Raw genomic sequence first — 23,816 nt, forward strand, 5'->3', positions numbered from 1 at the left:
AATTGACTTTAATATTGCAATAATAATAGTCAGAGTTTTTTAAGGCTTATTGTGTACTACACGTTCTAAGTACACTGTGTATTTTATCTCATGTTATCCTCCAAGTGGCCTAATATTTATTTACTTCATTTTACACATGAAAAAAATTATGTGCATTGCCTTGTACACAGAGTTTGTGAACAGTAATGCAGAGAGTCAGTTGCCACAATCCAAGTTCCAGAGTACATCTGCTTCACCACACATATGCCTGGGTGAGATGGGCGAGAAATGAGTTCACCAAGATGCTTAATTAGTTCATAAGAGCAGCATTTGGCCTCAGGAGTACTGGGCAATGTGTCATAGGTACATGACAAATAATGTCTCCTCTAAAAGTCAAAGATATTACCCTCTTGTCTTTTCATACTGAATAATAAATCCAAAGGCTGTCAAAATGGTTCCACCACACCCGTGTTTCTGAATAGCCATCTTATGCTCAAGGGCATCATGGAGAATAAATGGATACTACGGAAAAAAGTAATAAATTCCAAGTCAAAACAATGCTATGTGCTTAGGAGTGTTCCCTACTTATATGGTGGGTAGCAGTGGTATTGGGCATTCTTAAATTATTTGCAGCTAATTCTGTCTAAAAAAAATGATATTATTGGAGATTAATGTTTGTGTGCTTTGCTCACAGGTTATGGTTTTGGGCTATAGTAACAGAAAGCTTGCTAGTTTTGTTTTGTGTTGAGACAGGATTGGGTCATCCTCCTGCCTCAGCATCCTCAGTTAATGGGACTACAGGTGTATGGCTTGAAATCTGGCAAAACCTCTTGACCTTGTTCCTTCATCACACAACATGTTCCTCTTTCCTGGAACTCCAGTCATGTTCTATCATTTTATTTTGAAGATTTATTATCTGTTTATGTGTATGTATGTGAGTGATCAAATACACTTCTGTGTAATGTCTCATTAGTTTCTTGGGTACTGGGAAGTGAAATCCAGTCCTCATGATTAAATAGCAATTGCCCTTAACTTCTGACCCAACTTTATAGCTCCTCTAGATTTTAAATGCAGCTGCTAGTTACTGTTTCTTGAGAAATTAACGTCTTGATTTAAAGCAAAAAAAAAAAAAAAAAAAAAAAAAAAACCCAAAAAACAAAACAAACTATTGGTCTGTGAAACAAATATACAGTAGCTTAAAAAAGAACCCTAGAAACCTATTGCCGCAAAGAATATCTTAGGATTAGAAATTTTAGGAATGCTGCAAAATACATAATAAATACACGAAGATCCATCACATATGTGCTAAAAACGAATATGTAAAAATAACCCCAAATGAAACTAAAGACTAATGTAAATAATTGCTGAAGATTCTGACCTTCCCAAACTTTTGTTAAACTCCTCTGAGCTCACTTCTCAACTAGGCTTCAACCCTCCCTGTCCTATCTTCAGCAACACAGTTCTTCAATTCTGTTTATGAACAGCAGCAGCAACAATAAACTTGTAATACCTACCCTTTAGCTGATATTGCTCCTCATTTTCTCCTTTTAGTATCTTGTCCAGACTGCCTTCAGCAAGCATCGCCCTGTCCTTAGTGACTCTTCTTAGTAACGTCACATCCATTGTGCAACATTATCTTGTTGCATTTGGGGTGGTACTTAACCCATTGGGGTGCCTCATCTAGGAACAGTCTTAAATCAAGTCTTAAATCTAAATAGTCAGAAAAATCAACTGTTGTCTGATGTAGCAGTGACTTCCTCCCATTCTTCTTGCTCTCTACCATATGGAGTCACGTGTTTTAACATGTGACTCTGGCCTTGACATCTGATAGAAAGGAAGTAAAATCCTATTGCCATATTCAGTTAGTAGAAGTTAATAGGAATGTTTTGTGTTTTGGGGGTGGGGGTGAGGTGGGGAGAAAGTTCTGTTCCAGGAGCACTTTACATCATCACACAGTAAAGCCATTCATTCACAAGTTCCCTACCTACTTAAACTGTAATCCTTTTGGCCATGACTTAAGAGCAATGATCACAGTAAATAAGTATTTTTATTTCCTACATAGTAGTTCATTTTTGATGTTGCTTACTTTTTTATTATCCTTGTTCAAAGCCAAGGCCTGTGCCCTGACTTTAGTTCTTATTCCCCTCCATCACCAATTCCCTTTCTCTGACTGTTCTAGGTTCACTGTCCACCCTGATCTTCTCCCTTACACATAGCCAAACACATCGGGATTCCTTTACTGTGGTTTTCTTTCTTTAGAACATGTTTCCTGCCTATGTCCCGATAGCTCACAGTCTTTCTTCAGCCACCACTTCCTGGTGGGCTATTTCCTCATCCTGGGCAATCAGGTGTAATATACATATATATATACACCTTGAAGCATCGTGTCCCACTTTGGTTTTAATCTTTTCTTCATAGTGCCACCTAACAAATTATATAATTCAATGTCTATTTTTATATCTGGTTTGTCTGAGCTAGCATATAAAGTTTGTTGGGGGAAGAACTTCCATCTCCTTTTTCATTAGTGTGTCCCAACACCAAGAATACTGCCTGAAGTACAAGCTTAGTTTGCTCAATGGAGAATGAATAAATATATGATGACTTGGGAGACTTGAAAGTTTCAGCCCTTCATCAGGTAATATTGCTAGCTAAATAAATCTATCTCAGTTTTATGATATCATCCATACTTTCCAGGTCTGAAAACAACTTAGTTTGGAATTCAGCTAACTCCCCAGTTCTGCCAGCAGGGGGGATGGTTTTATGACTTTCTATTGTTGAAATGCAGAGGTGGAGTTGGAAAACCATCTAAAGAAATGTCCCTTTCATGTTTGAAGGAAATGAACAAATCTAGCATTTGTTTTTCAGAGAACAAATGCTCTTCCAAAAGAACAGAAACTGTTCCCAAATCTTTGAAGTATGTCATTGATTCATTAACAAGAAACTGGGGAAGTGTCCCAGTGACAAACATGGGCTTTGTCAGACTAAAGGCTGATCATGAGTTGTAAGAGCTGCTTGGGCGCTTGATACCATCAAGGCTCTCAATGGGCACAGCCATGTATTTTAAGTTAAAAGCCTTGTTCTCAAAGAAATGTGATATTTTGCCTAAAGCTCTTCTTGGATAAAAATATGATATTAGTTGGTGTTTGCATTCCTTCTAGACTCTTCCACCACCACCCCCACCCCCAGTTACTTGGCAACAGCCAGGTATGCCTGACTCACTATAAAAGGGGCTATTTGCCCCCTCCTCACTCTCGTACTCTCTTGCTCTCTCTCTCTTCCCCTCTTCCCTCTCTGTCCCTTTTCTCCCCATTCTCCTCCTGCTCTCTTCATGTGTTCAAGGCTGGTCTCCCCTCCTCTTCCTCCTCCTCCTCCCCTTTCTTCCTCCTCCCCTTCCCCTTCTTCTTCCCCTTCCCCTTCCCCTTCTCCTTCTCCTTCTCCTTCTCCTTCAGATGGTACTTCAGGGGAAGGGATGCCTCAGTGTGGGCTAGAGGAGGCACCCCCTTCCACCTCATCATACCGTGCCTCTACCAAACATATTCCTGGCTTCCTTTTCTCTTTTCATAAAACACAAAATTTGTTATCTAAAATAATATTAAGAAGTTAGTCAAAGTCATGATAGTTTCTATGATGGAAAAGGGAAATGTATATTCTTTGGAGAAGAAAATTATTGTTTTTTTTTTCTTAGAATTTCTTCAATGAATTTTTAACTTGATAATTTTTTAAAATAATTTTTTAGAAAATACTTATTTACTTTACATATGTGAGTATACTGTCACTGTCTTCAGATATACCAGAAGAGAGTATTGGTTCCCATTACAGATGGTTGTGAGCCACTATGTGGCTGCTGGGAATTGAACTCAGAACTTCTACAAGAGCAGTCAGTACTCTTAACCAATGAACCATTTCTCCAGCCCAACTGACAGTCTTAATAGCACAAGAGTTAGGGATCATTGGGTTGGCTCAGCAGGTAAAAGTGCTTTCTGTGTAAGCCTGGCATACTAAGTTCAAGTCCCAGAACTGATGTAAAGGTGGAAGGAGGAAACTGACTCCACAAGGTTGCCCTCTGACCCCTATAAATGTTCCATTGTATGTGTGCTTACACGTGCATGGCAACAAATAAATTGAAATAATATTTTTTAAAAGTACAAGAGTCATCTGTGTCCCTGATGTCACTTGTCTGTAATTCTAACATGCAAAAAGTAGAAAGAGAAAGATAAAGATTTGAAGGCCAGAGGCTAGAGCAAAATAACTCAGTGGTTATAAACACCTACTGCTCTTCCAGAAGACCCAGTTGGATTTCATGCACCCGCATTGGGTGGTTTGCAACCAATGAAATTCTTGCTTCAGAGGATCCAGCACCCTCTTCTGGACCACAAGAGTACCTGCACTCACATATATAGCCCCATCCCCAACTCTCTCTGTCTCTCTTAAAAATCAATTATTTTTTTTTAATGAGATTGAAGGCTTACACTGTGAGTTTCAGGCCAGACTGGGGGATACACACATGCGTGCACCTGCACACTTCTCTCAAATGAAAACTAAGAAAAAGAAAAAAGTAAGAGTAACTATGAGTAGGAACAGTGTTCTACAAATTGTGAGTTCTGTGTTCTGTATTAACTTTATTGAATTACCATTTGTATCCGATTACCACAATAAAAAACATTTTTGATTTTCAAGTTCTGCCCTACTTCTTTCATGCACGTGATGTTAGGCTTCTGTTAGTAGCTCCTTCTTGCAGTCAGTCAGCCAATCAACCAATCAATCAATCAACCCATCAAACATGACCTACTGGCTAATACTTGAATGTTGCTAGGGCTTGATTTTCTAGATACAATTCCACATCTGTTCAACTGGCACTGCTATAGTTACATACATGTTATAGTGCCCTGGCACCTGCTTCAGTTACATACATGCCAGACTGCACTGGCGCCTTTAGCCACCTTTTTTATTTCCCACATGCTTGGAACAGTGTCAAAATTAAATGGTGGAGGTCTTATCCCCATGCGTCACTACAGAGACTCAACATTTCGGGGTCATTTTTAACCAAAGATATGAGGATGCTTTATTAGGAAGGGGAGAAAGAAAGGCCAACACCCCCAAAAGAAAAGACTTAACATCTGGAAAGAAACAGAAATGATCCGAGCTGGAGAGTAGTCCAGAGGCCCAGCTTTGCCTGCTGTGAGGATAAGACCTATGGCTCTGGAGAAGCAACTAAACCTCTTTATTCTAAAGTGTTGGAACCGAAATGCTGATTTTTGCATGTGGGTAGGAGTGCAAGCTTACTTCCTCCAGACTACCTATGGCCCTGGGGTGGTGGAAAGTATACATTGTGAATCCTGTAAGATAAAACAGAGAAGCTCAGTTGCTCCAGAAGCCCCATCTTTTACCTCCAACTCCTCAGCCTGCAAGGGCTCTGTCTGCCCTGTGGTGCTTGCTGCCTGTTAGACACTGAAATATAGAGGCACAGCAGTAGGTGTGACCAATGCTGCACGAGAGGGAGGGAGAGAGAGAGAGAGAGACAGAGACAGAGACAGAGACAGAGACAGACAGAGACAGACGGAGACAGACAGGGACAGAGAAAAACAGAGACACAGATAAAGGGAGCAGTATGGTCAGTTTAGTAATAGCTTATTTGTACACATTTAAAGCAGATAGTCTGATCTGATGACAGAGTCCTGGCTATCTCAGCAAGTAAGGGGCACAAAAATTGTAGTCAGATGTTTGTGTTTCCCTGATGGCTATGTTGAAACTTAACCACTACCATGATGGACTGGGAGACAGAACCTTTGGAAGCTGACCAGGTCATGAGGACAGGGCTGGCTCTCTTAGAACAACTGCCCTTAAAGAAGACATAACAATATCAACTAACCAGATCCCCTAGAGCTCCCATAGACTAAAGCACTGACCAAAGAGTTCACGTGGTGGGACCCATGACTCCAGCTGCATATGTAGCAGCAAGCCTTAGCTGGCATCAGTGGGAAGGGAGGCCCTTGGTCCTGTAGAGGCTTGATGCCCCAGCATAGGGGGATGCTAGGGCGGTGAGGCCAGAGTGGGTGGGTGGGTGGCAGAGTACCCTTATAGAGGCATGGGAGGGGAGATGAGATAGGGGGAGGTTGCAGAGGGGAAACCAGGAAGGGGGAAAATATTTGAAATGTAAATACATAAAATAACCAGAGAGAAAGAGGAAGAGAGAGAAAGAGAGAGGGGGGATCCCTTATTCTTTCCATCTCATGGGGACATGGTAAGAAGGTGCATTGTTTATACTTTGTGAACCCAAATCCAGATCCTAACCAAACATCAAACTGCAGGTATTTTGATCTTGGAAGTCAGTGTTCAGAATTGCGAGAAAGTAAGTTTCTGTTGTTTCTGAGAGACCTATTTTGTGTTACTTTGTTACAGGTTTGCAAATAGATTAAAAGAGTGGAAAAATAACTACGTTGAGCTTACTTGTCCTATGTGTAAAATGTTAACATTTGATTTGGGAGAGTTAGAGAAAAGTTACCATATGCAAAGTATGATGGACTGATTACATATGAAGATCTCTAGAGGCTGTAGCTGTTGTTTGACTGAAAAGCTCTGCATAGTGACACAATCCTACAATCCCAGCTTGGAGGGGTATGGGAGTGGGGAAGTGTGAGTTTGAGGCTAGCCTGGGTTACACAAGAAGGAAAAATAAATTAAAAAAAAAAAACTAGTTCCAAGTGATATGGAGTCCTTTAGTTTTAATAAAGAAAAAAAAGGTAAAATCTGTACATTTAATTACAGCTGAAAAAAACATTGACAGTATAGCAATTATTTAATCACTTTTTCTCCCACTGTTAACCCCTGTTGTAATTAGCAGCTTCTGTTCCAAATTATATATGTTGTAATTGTGCCCCCTTTGCTATAGACAAAATGTTTTTTATGCATGGGTATGCAAATGTGGACGTTAGGCAAACGGTATAATGAGCCAGAAGTTAATGAACAGGAAACTGCACAAGAATGAGGCAGACAAGTTGTCACCAGAGATGACTGTGGGGCAGGAAGTATGAACCAAGCATTCCCAAGAAATGGAAAGTGGTTCAGGAGACAAGGGCTGCCTCCAGACCGGCAGAGAACAGATTTGACTACAGGCTTACTGAATAAAAAACCCTAAGTGTAAGGCCAGTAGAGTTTGGGATGAACTGCCTATTGCAGGAATATTCAAGCCTCTATTAATTCTTTTTATTTCTGATTCAAATAAACTACAAAGATTCTCATCCTTTTCCAGTGGATTGTTACCAATCGGCATATATAAGACAACATGTAGCGGAAAACCAGAGGTTACATTATGCATTTCATTAGCAAGACTGGCACTACAAGAGTTAGGGGGTGCTTCCCTGGGTGGGAAGCAGCAAACACCGCCAGGCTGAGCTGAAACCCTGTAGCTTGTAGCAGCTATTAAAAGTGGGTTAGAACAACTTACATTTGATTCCAGACCCACCAAGAGAAAAAAGCACCAGCCCTTACTGGGCTGCTAAAATCCAGAGTTACAGCCACCACACAAGCTTCTATAGCAACTACCACCAATTGCTTCATTTTAAGTGCCAAACCAAGAGTCTTGCTTTACCATTTCCCCTTACTGTTTGTGACTGGGTCTTAAATGTGCACCAGAGGCATCCTAAAAGTTTGGTCTCTAGCCTGTGAAGTTATTAGGAGGTGAGAGAACTCTTGATAAGCAAGGCCTAGTTGGGTGAACTGATTCTTTAGGCATGCCCTTGAAGGAGATACTAGAGTGAAGCCCCTCCTTGTCTCTTTCTTTCCTTCATGGCTGACGTGAGGTAGGAAGCTCTTTCTTCCCCTGACACAATGACCTGCCATGTCTTAGGGCCCCAGACTGTGAGTCCAGGTGACCTTAGACAAAAGCCTCTGAAACCATGAGCCAGAATCAAACTCTTACACTGGTGATTTTGGGTATTTATCACAGCTGTGTAAAGATATCTCAAACAACATCCAATGAGCAGGACCCAGTGAATAACTGACTGCAACAGGAACATGGGACATTTTGATTGCAGATTCCCTGTCCTGGTATTAGTCCAATGTATAGGGACGCAGGTGTGCAGCCAAAAGACAAAATGAGAAGTGGGCACCCTAGTTATCATAGAGAGAACATTAGATTTAAAATCAGAAAACCTAAGAGCAGGTTGCCAGACCTGACTCTCAGTGACCTTGTGATGTTATAAAATAACTCTCTCCCTTGTGATGAGAATAACCATAGCACTGCCTCACAGGCAGTTGAAGGAAATGAGATAAAGTATATGTAAGTCATTTTGTAGAGATAAAGATTGTGTGAATTATTAGTTATTCCACACTGGTCTGTGGGAAATTATCCAATTCAGGACTTATGTGATAATCATAAAGATTTTGCTTTTTAATAAACCGGTTACATCAGTTACTTGCTTGCCTTACACGCCTGTGACTCCAGGACAGCACTGCTAAATTAGAGTCGTGAGTTCAACACTCTCTGTCAGTTTAGCAGATTTATATAGTTTGTTTTTTTATAGAAACAATTCTCTTTTGATGGGTCACATCCAAAGATTAGCAGCTGAGCTCTCTTAGCAGCAGGAAGGAAGGGTTGCTAGCCTTGGGTTCCACAAATGAACTTATTAAGAGGATTTATAAAGCCATCTAGTTAATCAGAGAGGAGGGGAGTGAAAGAGCTTTGCTTAGCCAAGCCACAGTTGCCCAGTGCACAATTAGAAGCACAGTTCGCATTAGACGGCTGTAGTCCTCAGTTGGGGGTCAGGCAGCCGAGCAAGGATACAGCTGGTGGGTGGATGCTGTAAGGTTGTTAATTAATCACAAGGGGGTGTAAACTGAGGTTGAGGGTTTATTCTCTGTTTGGTTTTGCATGGCCCCTGTTCCACTACATTGACCTGCATTTCCTGGATGACCTCTTGTTAGACTTCTAGGGATTGTGGCCCTGTTGAGTCCTCCTTTGTAAGTTATCAGGGTCGCTGTTTTGAGCAGACCATTGATTTGGGGCTTCATCACATAAAGGTTGCATTTGATCCCCTTTATGTATTTTAAGAGAAAAATGCTGGTTCATCTGGTGGAGAAGATTTGGTGGATTTATTATTTGGGTTGTTTTCTGGTCTGATTCTTTGTGAGCACTTTGTTAACTTAGTTAACCTTCACAGTCACCAGGTGGATAGATGCTGGGATCCGCACTTGTACCAATGAAGAAGTTAAGGTACATAACTTTAAGTGATTTGCATCATGTTGGAATCTGCTTAATGGGGAGCTTGGCTTTGAGCTAAGGTTAGGCTGACCCCAGCCAGTGAGCCTGACTGTTAGAAAGTGCTCTCTCTCAAATTCAAACTTCTGTCTGGCTCTCCTTAGCTTACTAACTAACTCTCCACACCTTAAAAAATGTATTTACTCATTTATTCCTTTGCTTATTTTTCACATGCTGATATTTATCCAAGGGGCTTTACATACACTAAGAACTATTGTACTATTCTGGGGCTGTTTCTCCAGTTCTATGTAGCAAGCAATCATATCATCAACAAACCTCCGTGAATAAGTCATCCCTTGTGTTCATGGTCAGTCCCTTAGATAGTCTACATCAGTGTTTTGAGAATGACTTTTTTGGTTTTACTGTTATTTTAATACTCTTACTGAGAATTAAAATCTCTACACAGTCTCTTCACAAATAAACTTTATATATCAAATGAACAAGGAAGCTGCCTGGTGCTGATATAGATTTGGATATGTACTTTCTAGAAACAATTCCAGAGAGACTCATGACTACGGAGCATCAGAGCGAAGTCTACACAGCATCTGGTCCTGATGCACTTCTTCTACCCCAGAGTCCTGGGATATGAAGCCCTCCTAAATTGGTTGGTGTCATGATAAAAATAACATGTGTCATGATAAATATAACGTGTTTCATGGAAGCATGTTGAATTTATGGTTTAAAGAAATGGTCTATCTACTAGGTAAGCATGCCACTGAGCTCAGTCTGCTAAAGAGCAGCAGCAACTCCTTTCGCCCATTAGACAGGGCCTGCGTTTCTATTTTCCCACCTGGCACATTCAGGCTTTATCGTTGACTGCTGAGCCCTTAGCATGAGTCCTCCAGCTCAGGGCAAACACTTTGATTCCTATTGTATTTTCTCTTTGTGACATTACACACTTCCTTCAGCTATTATCATCATTAGATGTGGCTTAAAAATAATCTAGTCAGACTTGTGTCTTTTTTTCAATGCCCCAACCACCGGAGAATTTGTGAAGATATATTAATTTAGGCTAAGTCAAAAGGAACATTGATCATTTTATTTTCTTACATGAAACAGATATATCTGAAAACCATGAGATGATAAAGCCATTGGCCATTTCTAATGATTCAATATCCAGACATGTAGAAAAAACTCACCATTTGGAATTGACTTGTCATTCTCTATGTCACTGTGCTAATCATAGTTTCTGGTTTTTGAATTGTGTGTGATCAAGATGATGACTTCTGAACATTTTGCTTGCTGTCTGGGCACTGTTGATTGAAAAATAAGTTACATAATGAAACTAATTCTATTTCCTGTTGAGATAATATATTTTAATTACTCTGAAGTAAGTGAAATTAAGTAGGATATACCAAAGTGAATTTAGACAATATTAAAATATTGTCATGACAAGTTCCAAATACTCTTTTTGGACAAGATAATTAGGTACTAGACTTGGGGAAGATGTACGACGAGATTGGCAGAAGCACTGAGTACTTCTTTTGACTTGATACTTTATCTGCTAACAGCAAAGCGACTGGACTCTTTTTTTTTTTTTAAAAAAAAGCTCGGTTTCCCTGTGGTATCATTGGAAATGTGACCAGTCCCAGGTGGTTTCATTCATGCTCACATACAGCGAGTGCTCCAAAAGTGTCCAGATGTGAGGAATGTAACTCCAGCTTGGTTGTGCCATTATCTGGCAAAGGAAAGCCCATTTGCAGCAGTTAGCCAGCCTTTTTGCATTTTCTATGGTCCAGCAGCCCTGCAGAGCTTTGTGGCTTTAGTAGCTACTTGATGACAATCAGCAGATTCTAAAGCCTTTTCAAAACCCCAAAGAATAGATAATGGTCGTACACAATGCTGACAAGCAGAAACAAATAATAGATATTCAGATGTTGATGCAATTCGGCTCCCAATAAAATGATTACAGTTCATTTTCTTTGATTGGCTTTTTCAGGTTTTGACTTTAGTTCTTCTTTGTTTAAGTTCTGTGAGCAGACATTCAGGACAACATTACCACATGAAATCTGTCACAAACATTTGGACAGTTGCACTCACATGAATAGAAGCACTTACTTTGACCTTGCTCTGTCTTATATGAAAAAAAAAATAAAAATTAAAACGATTCCTCCTTCTGTAAGTGTTTGATGAAACTTGTTTGGAGTATTTGCGTATTTATAGACAGTGTTCAGGCGACAGAAGCACAAAGAGGGAAGGATTTTTGTTTAGGACAAAGAAGTCTGTCCATCAGCATCTGGGAGTTGCATGGGGCCTCACAGGTCATGGTTATGGCCTGGGCCCCTCTTCCTTCCTTCCCTCCCTTCCGTGGGTTGTGTCTTGAGTCATTCTTCAGTTTAAGACATAGCCTTTCACTTGTTTTATGCAGTAAAATGGAGAGGTAAAAAGATAGGGACCTCTTCACACTAATATTTTTCTAACAGATTAAGTATACTGGCTTCAGTTGACATGTTGCTATTTGACACTTTCAGAGTAAATATAGCCTTTGAAATCTGATGAGATTAATATATGGCTTTCTGTCATTTAATCTACCAATGTTATGTTTAGGAATACCATTGGCTTGCCCCCAAAATTGAGAAAAAAACTCTCTTCCTGCTTGTGGACTTCCTTCTAGGGAAGGGTGAGGAGATCCACAGTGTATCTTTTGCTTTCTCATCATAACCACCTGGAATGTTTGATATTGGTACCTATGGCCAAAGTTTGAGTTGTGTGTGGTAGGGCCAAAGACTATTTTTCTAATAAATTATAGATCAAAGGTGGTGCCAGTGGTCTGGGGCCTGCATTCTGGAGCTCAGGGGATTGGCAGAATTTTGTCTGTTAAGAGTCAAGGATCGGGGCTGGTGAGATGGCTCAGCGGGTAAGAGCACCCGACTGCTCTTCCGAAGGTCCAGAGTTCAAATCCCAGCAACCACATGGTGGCTCACAACCATCCGTAACGAGATCTGGCGCCCTCTTCTGGAGTGTCTGAAGACAGCTACAGTGTACTTACATATAATAAATAAATCTTTAAAAAAAAAAAAAAAGAGTCAAGGATCTTGCTTGTTGGAGATTGTTACATAAGGATCTAAATCACTGGTTCTCAATCTGTGGGTCAAGAGTCCTTTGGGGTTTGAATGATATGTTCACAGGGATCCCCTAATACCATCCGAACAGATATTTACAGTACAATTCATAACAGTAGCAAAGTTACAGTTACGAAGTAGCAACAAAAATAACTTTAAGGTTGGGGGTCACCACAACATGAGGAACTGTATTACAGGGCCATGGAATGAGAAAAGTTGAGAAACTTTGCTCTAAATGAAGCTTTATTTTCTTAGAGACCTTTGAGGCATCCCTGACCAGTAAGTAACTCATAGGAAGGTGTCCCATGCTTTGTACTATAATCTATATTTAGTAGTCCACATGTTTTGGGGAAGAACATTTTCCACCCATGCAGAGATCTGTTTGAACAGAGTTTCTTTTTTTTATTTCATCCTAATAATATTCTCACTGTTTTATGGGGTTTTACCAAGTACCAAATTATCATATTTTTGAAGTTACATTCATTTGATTCCTTTGGAGGATTGTAAGATGGGACTTTTGCCTCTGTTGTTAGGTGTTCTCTTGAAGGATTTGTTACTATCAGTCCAACATCATGACTAAAGTTTGAATGAAAGTTCTTTTTCTTCATCTCTTTTCTGTAAAGTGTACAGCACATGATGTTAATTTTGGTTGGGATGGTCTATTAGCTATACTAAAGAAGAAACCTTTACACGTGACCATAGTACATAGAGAATGAGCTACTGCAGCCATTTTTATTTGCAATTGATTATAATCAAAAGTACCCAGAAAATGTTCTGGTTTACTTTAATGTCAAGGTAGCTGTGTGTCTTTGTTAGTGTTGCTATTGTTGAAACAAAATCACCATGACAAAAAGCAAGTTGAGGAGAAAAAGGTTATTTTTCATCTTATACTTCCAGATGATGGTCCATTAGTCAGGACAGGAGGACAGGAGGACAGGAGGAAGTCAGGACAGGAACTCAAGCAGTAATAGAACCTAGAGCTAGGAGCTGATGCAGAGGCCAGGCTTGTGGCCCCACAAAGGATTCAGAAAGATGCAAAGATAAATACACACACTTAGGCACTCATACAAGGGAGGATACACCTGTAGCATCTGGGGTCTGCAGCTCTATGGAGCATGTCCATCCTTGTCAGTGTCATCCTGTATCTATTACTTGATTGGGGAACTTAAATGCCTCCTTGTCTATGTTGTTTAGAACAGATTTGAGCTAGAAGTCATTGAGAGTGTTAAAGATGCTATGGCTGCTCTCACGACTATCTTATATCTGTCTTGATCTGATAAAGCAAAAGCCTCTTAGAGTCACCCCACTCCTACTTTGTGTTTCAGTACCAATTCCCTACCATCACACACACACACACACACACACACACACACACACACACACACACCACACTCACATCTCTTAAGAAATGCTTGATTTAATAAGGACACAAATACTTTTTTTCTTCAATGTAGTATCTAATGTAATGCAATGTAATGATCCTTGACTACATTTTTTCAAGTAAGACTTTTCCTTTTCAGGGTTAGAGAGCTGCTCAGGGTTAAAAGCACTAGCTTCTCTCCCAAGGGACCCAGGTTCGATTCCTAGCACCTACGTAGAGTACCATAACCATCTGTAACTCCAGTTCCAAGAGATCTTGATGTTGTCTTATGGTCTCCATGGTACACATATAATAATGATAATAAAAAAAAAATAGAAAAAAAAACAACCAAACAAAAAATAATTTCCCTTCTTAAACACTCTGGGTCTGGAAGCATAAATGAATATTCATCATGTCTGTGATGATAATACACTATCATGTAGACACTATGTCAGAAGAATAGACAAACATGTAAAATTTATTATTTAATACATTCATAATTTTAATTACTGATATTAACTAAGAACACAGATTTCACACCACGCAACAAATATCCATCTATCTGTCTATGTATCTATGTACCTATCTATCTATCTCTATCATATATCAATTTATCTACAATTGATGTTTATATGTCAGTTATAGGGTGACCCCCAAAGGGATAAAAAGGCAAACAAGCCTGAGAGAGCAAATCATAGAGAAATGCAAAGATGGCTGAAACAGCACTTCTCAACCTTCCTAACTTTTAATAAAGTTCCTCTTGCAGTGACCCCCAAACATAAAATTATTTTTGTTGCTATTTCAAAACCATAACTTTCTACTGTTATGAATCAATTTGAATATCTGATATGCAGGATATCTGATATGTGACCCCTAGGAAAAGGTTATAAGACCACCAAAGGGGTCACCACAGGATGAGAACCACTGGTCTACAGGGTGGAGGTCTCTCTCTGGATTCTTGTCCAGATTGCTGATGGTGGTTGAAATGGATCTTCCTAGTTGAGTCCTGTTGTAGAACCAACAGGACAGGACTGGGCCAGATGAATTAACAGGTGTATGAATGGAAAACAGGTCTAGATGAGTGAACAGGTAGATGGGTAGACAGCAGTTCAAGTACACCACATCAACAGCAGGGAACAAGCTGGTCTGAAGCCTCAGAGATAGTGCTCTGCCCATTGCTCCTCAATGCACACAATGAGTGAGTGATCAGATGGCAGGTTGGTGGACACACCACCATCACAGTCTAGGTGTTCGCCTGGGGTCCAGATGAGAGTTATATGCCTTCCTTAATTTGATGTATCCAGTAAGTTCTCAGGTATGTTCTCTTTAAAATGGCTTTAATTCAGCCATGACCCCGCTGGAATCTCAGTTTGCCTTCCTTGATACATTTGTAGAATACCTTTCTGTTTTGCAGACATAACTAATGTATCAGACTTTGCCGAGGGATGGAGCTGGGCAGATGGTGCTGTTCATGCGTTCATCTGGATGCAGGGTCAATCTCCATCCTCAAAATAGAGTAAAAACTGCTTATAAACCAGAGTCTCAGAGCAGGGTATGCATAGCGTGGAAAGCCACTGCTGTTTGTAGTGTGAGGTAATGTAAGGCAGGGCATAGCCAGTGCTTGTACAAAGATTGTTTCCTTTCTATTTTTTCATGCGATAATGGCTATTTTTGCCATGAAGTTTTTTTCAACTGCCCCCCTCCAAATCCTTCTTCATATCTTTTTGTAGTTTTTCAGATATGGTGATAGAAGGTGGGTGAAAGTGAAATCCCCCCCCCCTGCCAAGTGGCTTGTATTTGGATTTTCTGCTTATAACCAGTCTTAAAAAATTGCAAAGATAATCTGTAAATGTCAAAGCTAGATGTGGTACCTGGTATCATCTATCCGTAATCCCAATACTTCTATGGTGGGGAGGTAGGGGTGGAGACAGGGCGACCATGGGAAGCTTGCAGGCCAGATAGCCTTGCAAATACAGACTTGATAATAAGAAGTCATGTCTCAAATGAAATGGAAGGCAACGACTGACACCCAAGGATATCCTCTGGCTTTACACATATATGCGCTATCATATTATATCTAATAAATATGACATTTTGTTTATTAACTTGAAAAATGACATTTTAAAAAAAAATTATCCCATTAAAACTCAATGATGTTCAGCTATTAAAAAGAATGAATTTATGAAATTCCTAGCCAAATGGATGGACCTGCAGGGCATCATCTTGAGTGAGGTAACACAATCACAAAAGAACTCACACAATATGTATTCACTGATAAGTGGATATTAGCCCAAAACTTAGGATACCCAAGATATAAGATACAATTTGCTAAACGCATGAAACTCAAGAAGAATGAAGACCAAAGTGTGGACACTGTGCCCCTTCTTAGAATTGGGAACAAAACACCCAGGGAAGGAGTTACAGAGACAAAGTTCGTAGCTGTGATGAAAGGATGGACCATTTAGAGACTGCCGTATCCAGGGATCCATCCCAAAATCAGCTTCTAAACGCTGACACCATTGAATACACTAGCAAGATTTTGCTGAAAGGACCCAAATATAGCTGTCTCTTGTGAGACGATGCCGGGGCCTAGCAAACACAGGAGTGGATGTTCACAGTCAGCTATTGGATGTATCACAGGGCTCCCAATGGAGAAGCTAGAGAAAGTACCCAAGGAGCTAAAGGGATCTGCAACCCTATTTTTGGAACAACATGATGTACTAACCAGAGCCCTGGAGCTCTTGTCTCTAGCTGCATATGTATCGAAAGATGGCCTAGTCGGCCATCACTGGAAAGAGAGGCCCATTGGACTTGCAAACTTTATATGCCCCAATATAGGGGAATGCCAGGGCCAAAAGAATGGCAATGGGTGGGTAGGGAAGTGGGGGGCGCTATGGGGGACTTTTGGGATAGCATTGGAAATGTAATTGAGGAAAATATGTAATAAATATATTAAAAATTAAAAAAAATAAAACTCAATGATGTTCAACTGTATGAATGAATTTGATTTTTGAAGTGGTTATTCAGTGCCAACATCAGATAGATGGATAGAGAGTGGACTGACTACAAGCTACTGCTGTTAGTCAAGTCTGATCTCCTCCTTTCCTCTTTAATAAACTATGTTCTAAGATGGCTTTTTATATTTTAAATAGTTGAAAAGATCAAAAGAATATTTAATAATGTGAAAATTACACAAAATTCAAAGTTCAGCAGATAAGTAAAGTTTTTTTCTGAAACTTAGCCATGTTAGTGTTGTATGTTGTGGATCCCACACAATTTTGGCAGTTAAGGAATTTCAAATAGAGCCAATGTGGCTGCCAAGGCCTAAAGTGTTTGCCATGCAGTGCTGTTTTGCAGACAGCATTCACTGACCCTGTCTGCATTGAACAAGAGGCACATTCCATGTTGATTCTAAATGGAACTACAAAGGAAAGTTTCAGTAGCTGTGTGAGTCTCAGCACTGAGCTTCCCAAACTGAGGATGTGGGAGAGAGCTCTCGGGGAGAGATGGTGGAGATTCTGGTACATTTATCCCACACAGAGAGATGAAACTCCATCTTCTTTTCCCATCATACCATTAACTCTTGAGAGGATCCAGTGAATGATAACTGTATCCAAAGGAGCTTTGTTGAAGTAGTTTCCCAATGCTGTGGACAGTTCTATCTAGGAAGCAATCAAGACACTGGTCTGGGAAGATTGACAGAATGCAACTCCTGTGAAACCATCACTATGAGAGGTTTCCATCTACACTACAGAAGGTATCTCTTTTGCCCTCTTCCCCTGCTCCCTAGTTTGTTATTCTCGAAAAATCCATTGTCTCCTTAGAGCAAGCTGGGGACTGTATTATTGCTTTTGAATGTGAGAACCAACCAGATCAAATATCCATTTAAAAACCTACTGTAAAGCTTTGAAAAGAAACATCGAAACTCATCACACATGCCTTGATAGTACCTCTTAATGCCAGCAAGCATGTGTGAGAAAGTGCATGTTGTCCTTCAATTAAATAGGTACAGCTATACCTATGAGAATCATGGCAGAGTATTCACATCTAAAAGAATGGCACTGGACACCTAAGAAAGGGTAGAAGGTTGAAGGTTTTGCTTCTGTTTGCCTTCAGTCATTCTGAAGATACAATGCAGATGCAGACTGGTATCAGTGACTGATAGCGAGAGAAAACCAGAGAAATGGAGCCATTATGTGGACCTAATGCTCCGATGGCCCAGCCAGATAAGCCAGGGAATTTAATATTAAAGAACATTGTCTGCCAGTGGCACTGGCACCCCTGACTTTTCATGCTGGTATCTAATTTCTTTCCTTTCTCTTAAAGCTTCACCCAGTCCCCTGTAGCCCTTGCCACTTCCATCATTCAGTGAGTAGATGAATGAAGCTTTCTCCCACACAACTCTGATTAGCCAGTCATTCATTCTGCCGAGTACTAATTATGTTCCCGGCGCCATGGTAAGCGTGTGAGGCACAAAGCAGAACAAGAAGGTTGCCCTCCCCTCCCCAGGGAAGTACATACAGGCTCCCAGTGGTGACAGACTTGCAAAGTAATACACTTGTAAAGTAGGTTTCTGGAATATGTTTGTATTTGTGAATGAAAATCGCATCCTGGAGACTGTCTTGTAAACTAACAGCTGCCATTCTATGTAAGCCCTGAGCTGGGACAGAGAAAGACCATTCGACCAGAACCACAATGTCTTGAAAGACTTCCAGGGGAGCTGTTGAGGCTTGATGAGTGAAAATGAGAGGATTTTGAGCCAGACAGAAGTAATATTCAGGCAGGCATGAAGATTTGGGAAAAAAAGTCTAAAATCATAGGTATAGGTGGGAGCGAGTCACATTAAAAGCACACAGTGGTCAAGGTGCTAAGTAGAAGATGTGAACACTAACACAGGAATTCCGGGAGCCTGAGGTGGGGAAGCAACGAGAACGGGTTTTTGGAAGGATGTTCTCGAATCTATGGAGAGAATAGGTTATTGAATACTGGAGATGAGGAGTCTCAGCATTTGAAGGCTATTCAACTGTGGCTGATAGCACCTGCAGGAGGTGAAAAAAGTCAAGAGAAGAGTAGGAAGTGTGCTTAGTTAGATGTGAGGTAGGTACAAAGGGAAAGAGGTATGACTGGCATGAGTTCCAGCTTAAACTTCCAGCCTGAGGGTGGTTCAAGACACAGGGGTTCATAATTGAAAAGTGAAAACATAACTAGATGTTTAAATGTGCAACAGTATTGAAAAGGTGAAATATGTTTGGTGTTGTGTGAAGGGAGGGGGTCCTTAAAAACGTTCTCAGAGAGCCTGAAAGAGAAGGGGATATGAGAACTGAGGAAGGAGGATGTGAAACGGGGCAGAAGCAGGCAGGATCAGTGATACTACATCCTGCAGAAAGGACAACTGCAGACCTGGTAGAAAATCTCCACCCCATTCTGAGAACCCCAGGCTCATGGACACAGACTTTTGGAAGTGGTCCCATCGTCCTTCCCCTCTCCTAACCCTCATGACTTCTCTCTTTGTTTTGCTGAATTGCAATGTTCTCCTTGTGTGTGCATCTCCTAATACATCTCTCCTTGCTCCTTTTCCTTTACTGCTATAGATGTTTCAGATGCTGTGTCCTTCCATTTAGATTAATGTGGCATTAACCTTTCCTCTCACTGGATGCCATACCAAGTTTTCTATACATCTCCCTCTCTAGTAGTTTTGGAGTAATGGCAACTTACACCGTTGTACTTTATCTGCTCAAATGCAAAACACATGGGTAGTATTTGTAAAATATTTGTAATCATACCAATTCCATTATCAAGCCTTACTGGATGTGAAATCAGTACTGTTCTCCCAATCTTCTTACAGTGTGCATTTCCCTTTGCTTCACTTTTTAAAACTGGACTTATAGAAAAGCCAGCAGGGAGGGACTGAGAAGCTCATATGTAGCCTTAGAACTATGAACAAGCCCCGGGTGTGGTGGCGCACGCCTTTAATCCCAGCACTTGGGAGGCAGAGTCAGGAGGATTTCTGAGTTCGAGGCCAGCCTGGTCTACAGAGTGAGTTCCAGGACAGCCAAGGCTACACAGAGAAACCCTGTCTCGAAAAACAAACAAACAAACAAACAAAAAAAAGAACTGTGAACAATGTAACTGCACCTCGAACTTTCAGCGTACAGTTGAATTTATCTTCTATAAAGTTAGACGTGAAATTTTGCACATACTAAGGTTTTCATCATTTACTGAAAGCTAGGCAAAGCAGTACATTTATAAATGAAACTGGAATATTCCTTTATGCAAAGCACAGGTGTTCAAAGGTGACTGCACACTGAAACCCCCTGGGAAAGGTAGGAATGCTGAATGCCAGCCCAGAGCTTTCATTGAGTTTCATTGATGGGGTAGGGCTTGGGTTCTAGTTGTTCCCCCTCTCAGATGGCTCTCATGTGCAGTAGAGATTGAGAAGCTGTTTTGCAAACTCATGTGTAATGGACTATGTTATCTCATCTAGTGATGACTTACTGTTTCTGTATGGAAATGTAGGTGTAGCTATAAAACAGAAAGTTCGTTCTAAACGTGAATGTATTATCTTTATCTCCCGCTATGCTCCAAATCCAGGAGAGAAATGTTCTCAAAGGATGACTGACAGAGCTCTCATCTCAGCCAGCAAGGATATTCCAACTTCCTTAATAAATGTGTTGCTTTGGCTATGTTCCAGCAAATAACAAAACCTTTAATGTATACAAATTTCCATGTCTAGCTTGACAGAAAATGAATTTGATTTTATGCTGAAAATTTGAAGAACATTCACCTTGTTCCAAGGCTCTATATGAACTTTGCTCTTGCTAAGTTTCAGCTGAGTGAAACTTTCTTTCTGAGGTGGAGGAATATTTCTGCCTAAGTGTTATGCATTTCTGGTACTCAAGTGTTCAAAAGTGTATAAAAGTTTATTTCCTTGAGAAGAAATGACAAGGGAGTAACAGCATTGAGACAACCTTTAGTTCAGCCCAGGTATAAGAGTTCTCTGGCTACATCCAGGATACATCTAGTGATGTATTTCTGTCTATCTTCCCTAACAAAAGTGTAGGGTTTCTGTTCTTTAGAAATCACGTGATATTGCATGGTAACAATCTTTTATTCTTACTGCTATAATTTGTTATGCTAGTAAGTGTGTACATATGTGTATTAAAAGCTCGGTATATTTTAAAATCCTAAATAAACCATTATCCAGATGGTTCATGCTATTTAACGTATTTTTCTACTTACTTCACTCCTATGTTAGAGAAGCAGGACTCAGTGTAATAACAAAGCAACTATCATTTTCCCACGGTAGCATTGCCCTCCTGCTCTGTGGGGCCCATTCAGGTCCCCAGAAATCTCAGGCACTTGTCCCACTTAGTTATGTTTAATTAAAGGTTAGGCAGACACTTGAATTCCTCTAAAACCCTCTGTAAATTTTTACACACCGTTTAGTGAACTCATCAAGACAGCTAGCTCTATTGAAAGCCAAGCACTGCTTCTCTCAGATGAAGCCAAAGTGGCCAGAGCAGCCTGGCACACAGTCATGTGCACTGACATCTCCCACATTCCCTGGAGACATTGTACTCCAGCCTTCAACTGTCACAGAGGCTCCTTAACCTGGTGAGAGGAGTCTGACACATCCCTCAGCCCCAGGCAGCCAGCTGAACACTGTTAGCATTCTTTCAAATCTTTGCCAATATCCAACTCAAATACTTCTACCTGTGAAGGCTGTTTGATTTATAATCCCCAAGAACTTCCTGTTCTCTGAATCCTCACAGCCCTTCATGCCATTCCTAGGCACACATTCTCACAGGGCAGCATGTCATCCCCATATCCCTTTATTCTTTGCTGTATAGTCATTGACAGGTACAGCTCCTGCCTTATCCCCTCTGCTATACTCACAGGTCCTTTCAAACTCTCATCACCGAGTTTTGTTATTGTCTATCATGGCTGGGACGAATTGCAAAATATTAAAATAAAAATAAAGGCCTTGGGGGCTGTAGAGATGCTTCATCAGTTAACAGTGATTCCTGTTCTCCCAGGTGACCTGAATGTGGTCCTCGCTCGTGTTAGGCAGCTCACAACCATAGGTAACTTGAGTTCCGAGGCATCTGATGACTTCAACAGACACCAGCACACAGTTGGCACGCATTCATACATATAGATAAAATAAACACATACCGATAAAATAAACTCTTTTAAAGAAGGCCCTTATGTAATGTGTATTTAGAGTACTATCACATAATTTAAGCAAACATATAAATCAGTACATAAATGAAGACCAATTAATTGTTTGAGTCTTTAATTTTGTTCATTGCACTAGAGTGAGGGAAAACAATAGATCTGTGCTTTTGTACTTTTGAATATATTGTAAGATGGAAACAAATACAATAGTTTAAAGCTATTTACCAGAATAATCAAACTGCTTTGGGTAAATATTTGTCAAATATAATGTGTTTCATCAAAGAGCAGGTAACAATTTATTTACCTTGGCACAATTTGGACATTAGAGGACAGACTTTTCAGATTTAAATATATTTAAGGCCTTCCCTTTAATGTTTTTAGCACAATGGGCCTATTTTTTTTTCTGCCTGCTTTTCTGCATGCAGAAAATAATTGATGTAGTTTTATCTTTTTAACCTAATAGTCATGAAGACAGACACAGAGACCAAAATCCAGCTTATTAAATATTTATGGAATCAAATTAAGAAGGCAGTTGAATCGTTTTCATAACAGCTGCTAGCTGTATCGACAGCTCCTTTACCTTATTATGTAAAGTACAAGACATTGTTATTGCCCTCAATCCAGTTACAACAGACAAAGGTTCAAGCAATTTCCAACACCACTGAAAAAGCTGAATGTAGGTGATCCACATTAACTTCATCATAATGAAGTGAAAAATAACAAAGCTGGGAGAGAGTTAGGGCTCGGTTCGTTTGTTATAGCTCCTTGAGGGTCTTCAGATTCCACTCCTAACATTATGTGATTTCCGTAGTTCATTTTGATCGGTCACTTCTTTTCTTTTTTCTTCTGTTTTGTTTTTTGTTTTGTTTGTTAGTTTTGTTTTCTGTGAGATCAGGTCTCGTGTAGTTCAGGCCAATCTTAACCTGGCTGTGGAGCTCAGGCCTTGAACTCTTTCTTGATCATTCTCCGTGCAACAGTGGGTCACAGTTATACCACCATATCCTGTGATTTCAGTGTGTGTGTGTGTGTGTGTGTGTGTCTTGGGAAAGTATAAATCTAGACAGTCCACTAATTTTCCTTGGCAAAAAAAGCATGGTATTTTAAACTATATAAGAAATGCTACATTTTATATGACACTATGACCAATCCCTGCTTGTGCCCCCCCCATCTCTCTCTCTCTCTCTCTCCCTCTCCTTCTCTCTCTCTCTCTCTCTCTGTGTGTGTGTGTGTGTGTGTGTGTGTGTGTGTGTGTATGTGTATGGGTACATGTGTTTGTTTCACTTGCATGTATTAGTACCACATGCATACTTGGTGCTGGTGCTGGCCAGATGGCATCAGATCACCCAAAATTGGAATTACAGATGGTTGTGAACTACCATGTGGGTGCTAGGAATTGAAACTGGGTCATCTGGAAGAGAAGCCACTCCTAACCACTGAGGGATCTCTCCAGTTCCCAGGCTGCCTTCCATTTCAGTGGAAAAAGTCAAAAGTTTTGGAATCTTAAGGGCCATTAGTGAGATGAGGAACATAGTTTCGATTTTATTTTGTGCGACGTTGAGAGTAGACCATCTCCTAGCCCAGACAGTCACACTGTTCTTCCTTTTTATTATTCTCACCATTAAGTTGTTTGGTACAAAAACCACCCAAAGAGACACGGGGCTATTGTTGGTAGTAAAGGCTGTCCCTTGTGGCTATCGTGAAATATGCAGCTGAAGATACAAGAAGCCAATGTTTCGTGCTGAGACCAACCTTTGACTGCTTCCCTGTGAAAAGTCTTTCTGCCCACAGTTAATGTGCTGGTCAGTTGCAAATAGCAGCACTTGGACCTTTTAGGAAATGCAGGCTCAGTGGCAGTTAATTCTTCCCATGGGTGAAAGTCTCCTCTTCTAAATTGTAGACATAAAAATATATGCTGTTTTCATATGTCTATACTTATATATGTGCACATGTTATATTTAAAAACGTTCAGGGCCTAAGAACA

The 23,816-nt window shown here is 40.4% G+C and overlaps 1 protein-coding gene across 31 annotated transcripts in view; it reads left to right on the plus strand.

Annotated features, from left to right (window-relative positions):
• The window catches only part of Nrcam (neuronal cell adhesion molecule), a 266,455-nt gene that overhangs the window by 143,649 nt on the left and 98,990 nt on the right, over positions 1-23,816 (plus strand). The window contains exons 1-2 of one of the 31 annotated variants that reach the window (XM_085830324.1): positions 9,153-9,190; positions 9,724-9,839. The exons of 29 other annotated variants lie outside the window; for them this stretch is intronic. The gene's annotated coding sequence lies outside the window, so the exon portion shown is untranslated. Of the gene's footprint in view, positions 1-9,152; positions 9,191-9,723; positions 9,840-23,816 lie in introns of those variants that run through there. One more of the 31 variants, XM_085830320.1, reaches the window with a different exon arrangement.

Source organism: Mus caroli, unplaced genomic scaffold (assembly GCF_978045245.1).
Source record: "Mus caroli unplaced genomic scaffold, Mus_caroli_1 scaffold_14, whole genome shotgun sequence".
Lineage (NCBI taxonomy): Eukaryota > Metazoa > Chordata > Mammalia > Rodentia > Muridae > Mus > Mus caroli.